We start from the raw sequence: 10951 nt of genomic DNA, 5'->3' as shown, positions 1-10951 counted from the left end.
CAAACAACTAATGACATTAGAAGTTTTCATCAAGTGGTGACTATAGGACATAGAAAACCTCATGCGGTTCAGGTAAGAGAACTTAGAACTTTTTTTTCTATTGACATTGCATTAAAAATAAGACATGTCTACAAAACTTAACAAACCTCATGTGATTCAGGTAAGAGAAAAATCATGTTTTTGTGTTGATTGTATTGAAAACAACGCAAATATGCAACAATGTCAGAACATTAGAGATGAATTTGTTTCACAATGGGAAAAGAAATAATTAGTTCCAATGCCTCCTTATGAAGACAACAACATTGTAGATATTCATGATCCAATATATTCAGTTGATTATGAACATGTGTCTGATTTAGTTGTGTTAGGTAAACTTGCATTTTATTTAAATATCCTTACGTATTTTCATGTACTTTGTTTAAATTTAAATTAAATTTGAATTCTTTATACATTCTACCATACACTTTATAATTTAATTATTTGTAATTTGTGGTGTATAGGGGATATTTTTGTTGTGTTTGCAGATCCTGACAATGTAGAAGGTGTTGACTATTATCTACTACGATGCACAAAACTAAAATTTAAATTGTCAGGAATCAGTGGAAGATGTTGATGGGCAACAATATCCCACTGGATCAATCATTGTTGAAGGTACTTATTATCAACAAATGAAGATAGATAACAATGGTGTTAGATTTACTGAATACATGTTTGGCCAAAAAGTTTTGCATTATAGTCACTTAGTTATAGCAGCAAGATTACATTTTGAAACTTTACAAAAAATATTTCATGGCCCCCAAAAGTGGAGGTTGTCTATCGAAGATCTTGAAAGGATATTAGAGATAGTAAAAGACAAAGAGGATCCAGATTTTATGTACCATGAGCTCACTTAATTTATTAGAACAAGTGAACACATGTATGCTGTTTACCATGATAAATGTCTATATATGCATATATATGTACATACATACATGTATATATGTGCATACATATGTATGTACTATATTTTTGGATCGTCATACATATGTACGTATGTACATTCGAGCTATTTTTTGGATTGCTATACATATATACATATGTACACATGTGCATTTGAGTTAATTTGTTGCAACTGCTTTGAAATCAAAATTTGCACAATTTGAGTTAATTTGTTGCATGATATCTTTAATTGATTTGAATTAATTTGATTAATTGATTTGATTTAACTTGATTAATTCAATGGATGTATTTGAATCACTTAATTGAATTGATTTAATCAATTTATTGGATTGATTTGAATCACTTAATTAATTGATCTATTTGTTGGATTGATTAATTGATTGGATTGATGAATTGATTGGATTGATTATATTAAAATCACTTAATTGATTTGTACCACTTAATTGAATTGAATTAATTAATTGATTTGAATTATTTGATTGATTGAATTGGTTAATTGTTTTAATTAATTAATTCATTGAATTGATTTGATTAATTGATTTAATATGATTAATTCATTGGATGTATTTGAACCACTTAATTGAATCAATTTAATTCACTTAATTAATTGATTAATTTGTTGGATTGATTAATTGATTGGATTGATTAGATTAGAATCACTTAATTGATTTGCACCACTTAATTGAATTGAATTAATTAATTGATTTGAATTATTTGATTAATTGATTTGAACTAATTTGATTAATTCATTGAATTGATTTAATTTGATTAATTCATTGGATGTATTTGAATCACTTAATTGAATTGATTTAATTAATTCATTGGATTGATTTGAATCACTTAATTAATTGATTAATTTGTTGGATTGATTAATTGATTGGATTGATTAATTCACTGCATTAATTCATTGGATTGGTTTGAATTAATCAATTTGATTAATTGATTTGAATTAATTTCATTAATTCATTGAAATAATTTCATTAATTGATTTGAATTAATTTCATTAATTCATTGAAATAATTTCATTAATTCATTGAATTGATTTGATTAATTGATTTGAATTAGTTTGATTAATTCATTGAATTGGTTTGAATTGATTTGAATTAATTTGATTAATTCATTGAATTGAATTGGTTTGATTAATCTAATAATTAAATCAATAATTCAACTAACTAAATTAAATCAATAATTAACAATTCAACTAGCTAATTGATTTAATAACTCAATTTATTAAATCAATAATTAAACTAACTAAATATTAAGATTTATCATCTAAAATAATTGTTGTAAATTGACACTCAATTGGTTGGTTTCAATATGTTGTCATTGATGGAAACATGGCAACTTGTCCAGGCTTCATATTTTAGTTTAGTTGTGTACTGGCAGGCACTTCAGAGACACTTCACCGACAATGGCACCGACAGGTTGGAAGGAATTCTTTGGTCACTGGCAATACAGGCTGACATGGTTTAGAATCAAGTTATTGGTATTGGATGCTGACATCTTTTGGATCTGACATCAGCAAAAAAAATTTATATTTATGTTTTATGTTATCTAGCCAACATGTATATTGATATTGTAATTATCTTTGTAAGCCGACATAAGGCATGATGAATTGTAAAGGGTATCAATTCATTAGATCAATTTGAGAGATATAGGAAAGTGTGTAATTTTATGGAATGTAAAGGAGATGCAAAAAACATGAGAGAGATCATGTATGTGAGGATATTTATGTAAGGGATATTTTGGTAAGGGTTTAGGGTTTCAGACCAGAACAGACAAAGCTTAATCGGAACTGTATTCAGGCATAGAATATGTTATCTTTGTAGTTCAATCATTTCTCCGGATTGTAGTTTGGATTTGTATGTAGTCAATGAGGCTCCTTTTGTGAATGAGCAGTGTGCTCTAGGCTGTAAGCCTTCCTACAAGTGCAGGCCCCTATATTTTGTAATATCTCCTCATATGGCCAGTGGATTGATATTGTGGGTCACACATCCCACCGTAGTTTTTCCTCTTTGAGGTTTTCCATGTATAATTCTGTGTGTTATGATATTCATTTGTGTGATTGTCTTATTAGTTGCTTTACTTCTTTCAATTCTATATGTATCGGTCTACTGGTTGGTGTATCCATGTTTTAATAAGGTTAAAATTAATCATTCCAGTAGAACATTGATTCACCCCCCCATCCCCTCTCAGTGTTCTTGGATTCCAACCATTGGTATCAGAGCCTTGTGCCTCCAAGGAAGTTTAACAGCTTGAGGAAGACCCTGAATCTAGAATCCATGGATATGAGTTTGGAGAAGCAACTTGAGGTGGCACTTGAAGATTATGATGTTAAAAGGATGAAAAAATTGAAGTTACAAAATGAATTGAATTCTTCTCAGGAATTCATTCTTGTCCTATAGGAGAGGTTGTCATGTGTTCAAGCTAGGAGGAAGGAACTTTTGCAAAATCAGGATGACGAAGAGAAAGATGCACTTAAGGAACAGTGTCAGAAGTTGAGTCAGGAGAACATGGTCATGAGAAATGAAATGCAAGATACAACTATGAGAATGTCTAAGGAGATTGAAGACCAGAAGAAAAAGGAAGAAAATATTGTTGTATCTCTGAAGAACAAATTTGAAGAATGTGGTAGATTGGTTCATGAGAATGATATGTTGAGAACTGATTTAGTACAATCGCAAAGTAATGAACAAGAGCTTGAGAGATAAATGATAATTCTGAGAGATGATCTGACTATTGCAAGTTAGTATAAAGAAAAATTCAAGATTAGTTCAGCACAGCTAGATGAGTTATTGAAGAGACAAAGGCAGAATGGAGATTCCAGTGGACTTGGATTTGAACAAGGATAGAGTTCTAGTGCTGCAAATGAAGATCAAAACCATAAGGCACTGGTAAGGTAGTTTAATGCTTATAAATTTAATGGTAGATGTGTTGTTTGTAGTAAATTTGGTCACATGGCTAGGCAATGTAGAAATAGAGAAAATCAGAACCCTGATTCTACTCCCAGTCAATATTCTAAATGTAATAAGTATGGATATAAGGCAGAAGATTGCAGAATGAATGTTAAATGTTATGCATGTGGCTAATTAGTGCAGGTCTAGAAATTATACCGATTTTAGCAAAGCAATTCAAAAGAACAATGTTACATGTTATGCATGTAATGAAGTTGGACATAATGCTAAGTTCTTTAGAAGCAGAAATCCTCCGATTGGTAATGGAGGATCAAATGAGAAAGGGAATGAAAAGGTTAATGAAATCTGACAAGATCATACCCAAAGATGGGTCAGGAATTCATAAGAACAATCAATAGATGGAAATGCACTGATTACTCAACCGAAAGAGGAGGTTGCTCCTGCACCGGCAGAAATCTCAACCGATAACTGAGGTAGATGCCATAGGGGTAGGAAAAATTCATAATAATGTTGCATATGCCCCGAGAAGAGGTTTGGGAAGATGTTCCAGACGTTGGAGATGCTTATCCGGCATGGAGATGTTTTATCGAGATCCGATATCTTTCACTAGAAGTTATTTATATCAATGATGGATAGGGGTTTTTCTTTAAGGATAAAAGGTTGAATTCACTTCATTTCTGATCACTTTGCATTCAAAGTGATTGAGAGGAATTTTAAGGTGAATCAGTGCAATCGATATCATCATGAGCGATTTCACCGATGATAGGAAGATATCTTTAGGGTTTTTCACCGACAGTGATTCACAATTATTTATCTTCAATCATGGAAGCGAGATCATCATCTGCACCTATCTTTGTCACAAATCGGATTGTTTTTGAGGTCAAGGACTATCCCAGACTGATTTTCAAGTGATATCCACATGTTGCTACCCTAGACAATTCGGTTGGAGATTTTTCTCATGTTCTGGAAGGAGTCATGTATGTTGAAGATGTAAGAGCCTACATTCACCATCATATTAAGGATTTGGGAATGACTAATATCAAGAGAATGTACATGAATGAGTTAATGGGAGATTCTAGAAATATTAAACCTAAATAATAGAATATTGTTGATTTAGGGTTTATCGACATTTTGGATATTCCAAAATTTGACAATGAAATTGTTAGGTATGTTTTGAGCAGAGTGCATGGAGAGTTTATCTGGTTGGATAGACCATATAAGATTACAAAGGAGGCCATTAGGGAAATCACCGGTTTACCACAGGTTGGATAATGTCTAGAGAAGGAAGTTTGAAATGATCAGGTTAACAAGATTGCTAGTGAAACATTAGACAAATGGTCAATGAGAATCAGTACTATCACCAACACAGATTTCAGATTCAGTAGCATGGTCATTGGTTACAAGGTAACTCAATCAAAACGACTGAATTTTGTTTCTAGCTCCTGCATTTACACAGCTCATAAAATGATGAGGGAGAATGAGAAGTTAGATCTATGTCATTGGGTGTTGGATGAATTGTTGATTAACCTAGGAAAGATTAAAGGAGAAAAGAAAAGGACATTCTGGTATGGTAACCTAACTGCCTGTTTAATGCTATTTTTCATCAATGAGACTCCCATTTTTGGGAAGAGAAAATAGGCATTCGATATCCTGGTAGGGAGGCAATTAAAATAGTCTATTGCTACATTGGGTAGTCAGAGAGATGACAAAGTATGGGGTTATTTTAAAGCATTTCAAAAGGATATGAATTCTAGTATGAGGGTTCCCAAGAACCATTGTCGAGAAGTACTCAACCGATATATGCTTCATGGTCAAGAAAGATGAAGCTTTGATGAAAGTTGTAAGGCCCCGAAAGATTTGGATTGAGGAAATGGGTTATGAAGTTGATGCACAGATTCTTGATGCTTATGCACAAATGCTACTTGATGCACCGATAGATGAAACTATAAAAACCTTTGGCACTGCTAAATAGAAGATGCAAGAGGTTGAAACTGAGTTCCATTAGAAGAAGAGAGAGAAGCAGGAAGATAACGAAAGTAATTTTGTTGAAAAGGTTTCACAGGACATCAAAGCATTGATTGATGTTGTCCCAAAGAAAGGCAGGAAGAGGAAAGAACTGGAAATATTCATTGAGCCTATTGCAGTAGGGTCTGCATCTGATGATGACACAGCCTTGGCATTCAAAAGGGTAATAAGGAAGAAAACTGAAGAGACAAAGGTAGAGGCTAAGAAGTAACCGGTTAGGAAAGTTACTATCAGGGTACTAGCACAAAGAAGAGCACCTAAAGAAACACCTTCAGTCCCATGTAGTACTAGAAGGAGAAAGAAGAAGGATGGCATTGATCTTACAATTGAATCTGGTAATGTAACTATTATTCCACCAAAGACTTGTACAGAGTTAGTTGATGAAATTACTAAAGATGGTATGTTAAAGAATGTACAACTTTATTATGACCATTCAGATAATGATGAACAAAGAGAAGTAGAGGAAGCAATTTTATTGTATTTGGATATCTATAAGAAGACCCTATTAGAAATTGAAGACCAAATACCGACACAATTGTATAATATATTAGATGCTAGAAGACTATCAACAATGCAAGAGGACAAGCATATAAAGATTCAAGAGTTGTTATCTATTTATGTTTCTATTGCTCCAAAGGAGATGGATAAGACACTTGAAGTTGCAGATAGGAAAATCTTTAACAACAATCATAGAATAATCAGTCTTATGTTAGGAAGGGTCAATGAGATAATCAAGGATACCCACAAGGCATGGGTTAATTTCTTTGAAGAGAACCATGGTTTTTATACTTCACCGAAATCTAAGATAGATACTACAGACATCCTAGTTGAAGGGAAGGGTAAAGTTATTATGGGTACTTCACCCTCAATTTTGAAAAACATTAAGATAGTGGAAATTGAGCCCCCGATAGATACAAATATACAGACAAATGTTGAGATACTGGAAAATACAGATAGTGTAAAGGTTAATAATCTACAGGATACTAAGGACAACAATCCTCTAGATACAAATGTACAGGATGAGATTACAGTTCCTAGGGAGGAACCGGCAATTACTGAGACTACACCAAGTGGTGAAGCCACCGGTGCAAGTGAGGAAGCTATAAAAGTTAAATCATCAAAGGAGAAGAAAGAGTAATCCAGCAGGGAACTGGTAGTGAGTCCATAATTGTTGTCAATTGACACTTCACAGGTTGAAAAGAAAAGCATAACTGAGATGAGTTCTACTGAACTCATGATGATGGCTACACAGAAAATGATGAAGGAGGGATCTATGGATAAAGGTGGTATTGATCAGTCTATCACTGTTTTGCATAGACTTGTCCCAGAGTGTAAATTTGGCAATGAAGCAAGCCCATCCGACAAGCTTAAGATAATCACTGAACATATTTCAAAGGATTTTTAGTCCTTGCAATAGATATTAAACCAGTAAGAACTAGAGAGGTTCACGTAGGCAAAAGGAGCTACATTTGATCAAGTGGTTGAGTTTGAGAGGAAGAAGATTAATGAAAAGTTGAAATTGACAGATAATGCATTGAGGCAGTGTACTAATATCTACAGAGTATGTTGTAATATAGGTTTTATCACAGTTGAGACCGATAAAAAGATTAAGGATATTCAGGAGGAGATTGTAGGTATAGCCAATTCTTTTGATGGATTGAATTCATTGACTACATCCATTGATGGTCAGATTTTGGTTTTGAAAGCCCAAGTTTTTTCTCTTGGGAGGGAAAAAAACAAAATCATAAGAAGAGCCAAGAAGTCTTAGAGGATTGGTGAGTCCCTAGTTGGATTCACTTAGTGTACATAAGAAGGAGTGTATAGATATAGTTGGTAAGCCCACACCGGTTGAGCTTAATGAGAAAGAGTCATTTGCCCATATGATAAATAGACTTGTATCTATTTCTGACACTTTCAAATTTGGTTGGGATACTTATCTTGAGCTATTGAAGAAGGCCTATCTGGATATTTTCAAATACATCCAGCTCCGATAAGATATTTTGGGACATATTCATTTTATAGTCTTTCATTCTTTGTCCTGATTTTTGGTATTATTTTTTGGTATTTTTTATGGCATTGATGTCAAAGCGAGGGTGATATAGATGTGAAAAATTAAAAAAGGAGTTGTATACATTAGGGGAAGTATAGGTGAAAACTTATGGAGGTATGAATTATTTTGTATTGATGGATATTCAGCTCAGGGGGAGCAGGTTCAGGATGAAACTAGCAGATGGAAACCATGATCATTTTTTCACATGAGTGTTTCCATAAATGCCAAAGGGGGAGATTGTTGGCAATTGACATTGAGTTGGTTGGTTTCAATATGTTGCCATTGATGGCAACATGGAAACTTGTTTCAGCTTCATATTTTAGTTTAGTTGTGTACCAGCAAGCACTTCACAAACACTGACACTGGCAAGTTGGAAGGAATTCTTTGATCACTGGCAATGCAGGTCGACATGGTTTAGAATTAGGTTATTAGTATTGGAGGTCGACATCTTTTGGATCCAGCATCGGCAATTGTTTTTTATATTTATGTTTTATGTTATCTAGTTGACATGTATATTGATATTGTAATTATCTTTGTAAGCTGACATAAGGCATGATGAATTGTAAAGGGTATATAAGTTAGTTGATTAGATCATTTTGAGAGATATAGGAAAGTGTGTAAGGTTATGGAATACAAAAGAGATGCGAAACATATGAGAGAGATCATGTATGTGAGGATATTTATGTAAGGGATATTTTGGTAAGGGTTTAGGGTTTCAGACCAGAACAGACAGAGCTTAACCAAAATTGTATTCAGGCATAGAAGATGCTATCATTTCAGTTCAATCATTTCTCTGGATTGTAGTCAGGATTAGTATGTAGTCAGTGAGGCTCCTTTTGTGAATCAGCAGTGTGCTCTAGGCTGTAAGCCTTCCTACAAGTGCAGGCCCCTATATTTTGTAATATCTCCTCATATGGCCAATGGATTTATATTGTGGGTCACAAATACCACTATGGTTTTTCCTCTTTGAGGTTTTCCATGTATAATTATGTGTGTTATGATATTCATTTGTGTGATTGGCTTATTGGTTTCTTTACTTCTTTCAATTCTATATGTACCAATATACCGGTTGGTGTATGCATGTTTTAATAAGGTTAAAATTAATCATTTTGGTAGAACATTGATTCAGCCCCCCACTCACTGTTATTGGAATCCAACAATAACATGATAAATTCTATGTAATTTAAACTAATTCTAAAAATATATTATAGACACATAGACATGTGTAATAAAAACATGTAGTCTCATCAAACATGTACAAGTGTCTGATATGTACAACTGTTAGACACATAAACAAACATGTACAAGTGTCTTATATGTATATAATATCATCAAACATGTGTTAGATACATATATGTAAAAAAATAGTACATGCACTATACATATAATCTCATCAAAAAATGATAATGTATAAACTAAGTCGGTTGACCCTCCACTGATCCATGTCCTAAATGTTGTCCATGCACAAGAAAGTATATGTACACGTAATCACATGTATATATAAGCATGCATGCAAATAATGTCTAACAATAAGTATGGAAATTTTACTTCAACATAAGTAAATGCAAATTTTACCCGGTCTTATCCATCATCTGCACCACCAGAGTGTGCATGGGCCACAGGTATCCGAGATGAATAATTCAAACATGGTCCATGAATCTAGATCATAAATAATTCAAAATTAAAATTGTGTTAACTAACAATTTTGAAGTTGAAATCCACTTTTTAAAACCAATTAAATAATATGACATTACAGAAAAACAATGTGTATAGGTGACTATGACCATGTGCAAAAGTAGAAGGAGGTTGCAAATCTCCTAATGTCTCCAATGTAATAGGACATTGTATATAATTCAAAATTCAAATTGCATTAACAATTTTGAAGTTGAAATCCACTATTTAAAATCAAATAAATAATATGACCTTATAGAACAAATAATGTGTACCTCACGAGACTCGCAGGCTCTCCCGATCTTGCTGACCTCGTATGAATGGAAGGACACATGGTCAAGGTCTATATCTAGTGATGCATCCTCTAAACCTTCAGTAAGCAGACTGGTATAGTGACCATGAGATCAAGGAGGAGGTGTAAAATGAATAGGCGGTAGTGGTGTAGGTCGTGGTGGCTCAGGTGTCAGATCGCCTGGTGTAGCTTGAGGAGGAGGTGTGGGATCAAATGATGTATGTGGTGGAGGGGTTGTAGGATGCACTGGGATTCCCTCATCTCTCCCCATATCACCCTGAGATGCTCTAGCACCATGGCTCCTAGATCCACCTCCATCTGCATGTTGTCTCACTCGTGTCAGTACATCCTCCAATGCGATCCCAAAAAATGAAGAAAGAAGTGTATGTGAATCCAATAAATTAATAAACAATAATGCACTCATCCACTGCAAAGGATCAACCTCTGTCAATCATGCAGCGTCAAGTGGAGATGGTATATCTACACGGGAGTAAGGATCAGTGCCACTACTAGGTGTTGCATATGTAGCCTGTGGAATGGTACCCTGCAATCACAACATATATCTCCCAACATGATCAGATGTCATTTGGTCAACCTAAGTAGAAATCTATGCAATGATGGAGTAGATATGTCACCTGGCATCATCAATTGTTGCATCTGCATCCTATGATAAGTCCAAACATTTTGGAAGAACCAAAAGGTTTGGACCAACTAATGCTCATTTATTAACGAGCATTGGTGCATTAGATCATCTAATTTTATCATTGATCCTCCCTCTCTCCTACCCAACATTCACTAGTATAGATCCATAATCAACATCTAAGCCCATATGAAACTCTTGTAGAAATAAAGTGGCAACTCATCCTTTTGTGGCCACATATGACGAGCTTCCAATCATCTAGGATATATAAATGGTGCCACAACTATATCAGTGCATCTGGTAACTAGATATCGTCTATTGTTACATTGTCTCAGACCCTAATAATGGGGGAACATAGTATGGACATGTGTAGAAGATACATCCCTACTCATGGTTTCCCATTTCACCATACTTGTGAC

This window comes from Cryptomeria japonica, chromosome 7 (genome assembly GCF_030272615.1).
Source record: "Cryptomeria japonica chromosome 7, Sugi_1.0, whole genome shotgun sequence".
NCBI classification, from domain to species: Eukaryota; Viridiplantae; Streptophyta; class Pinopsida; order Cupressales; family Cupressaceae; genus Cryptomeria; species Cryptomeria japonica.
Note: the sequence above shows the minus strand (reverse complement) of the source record.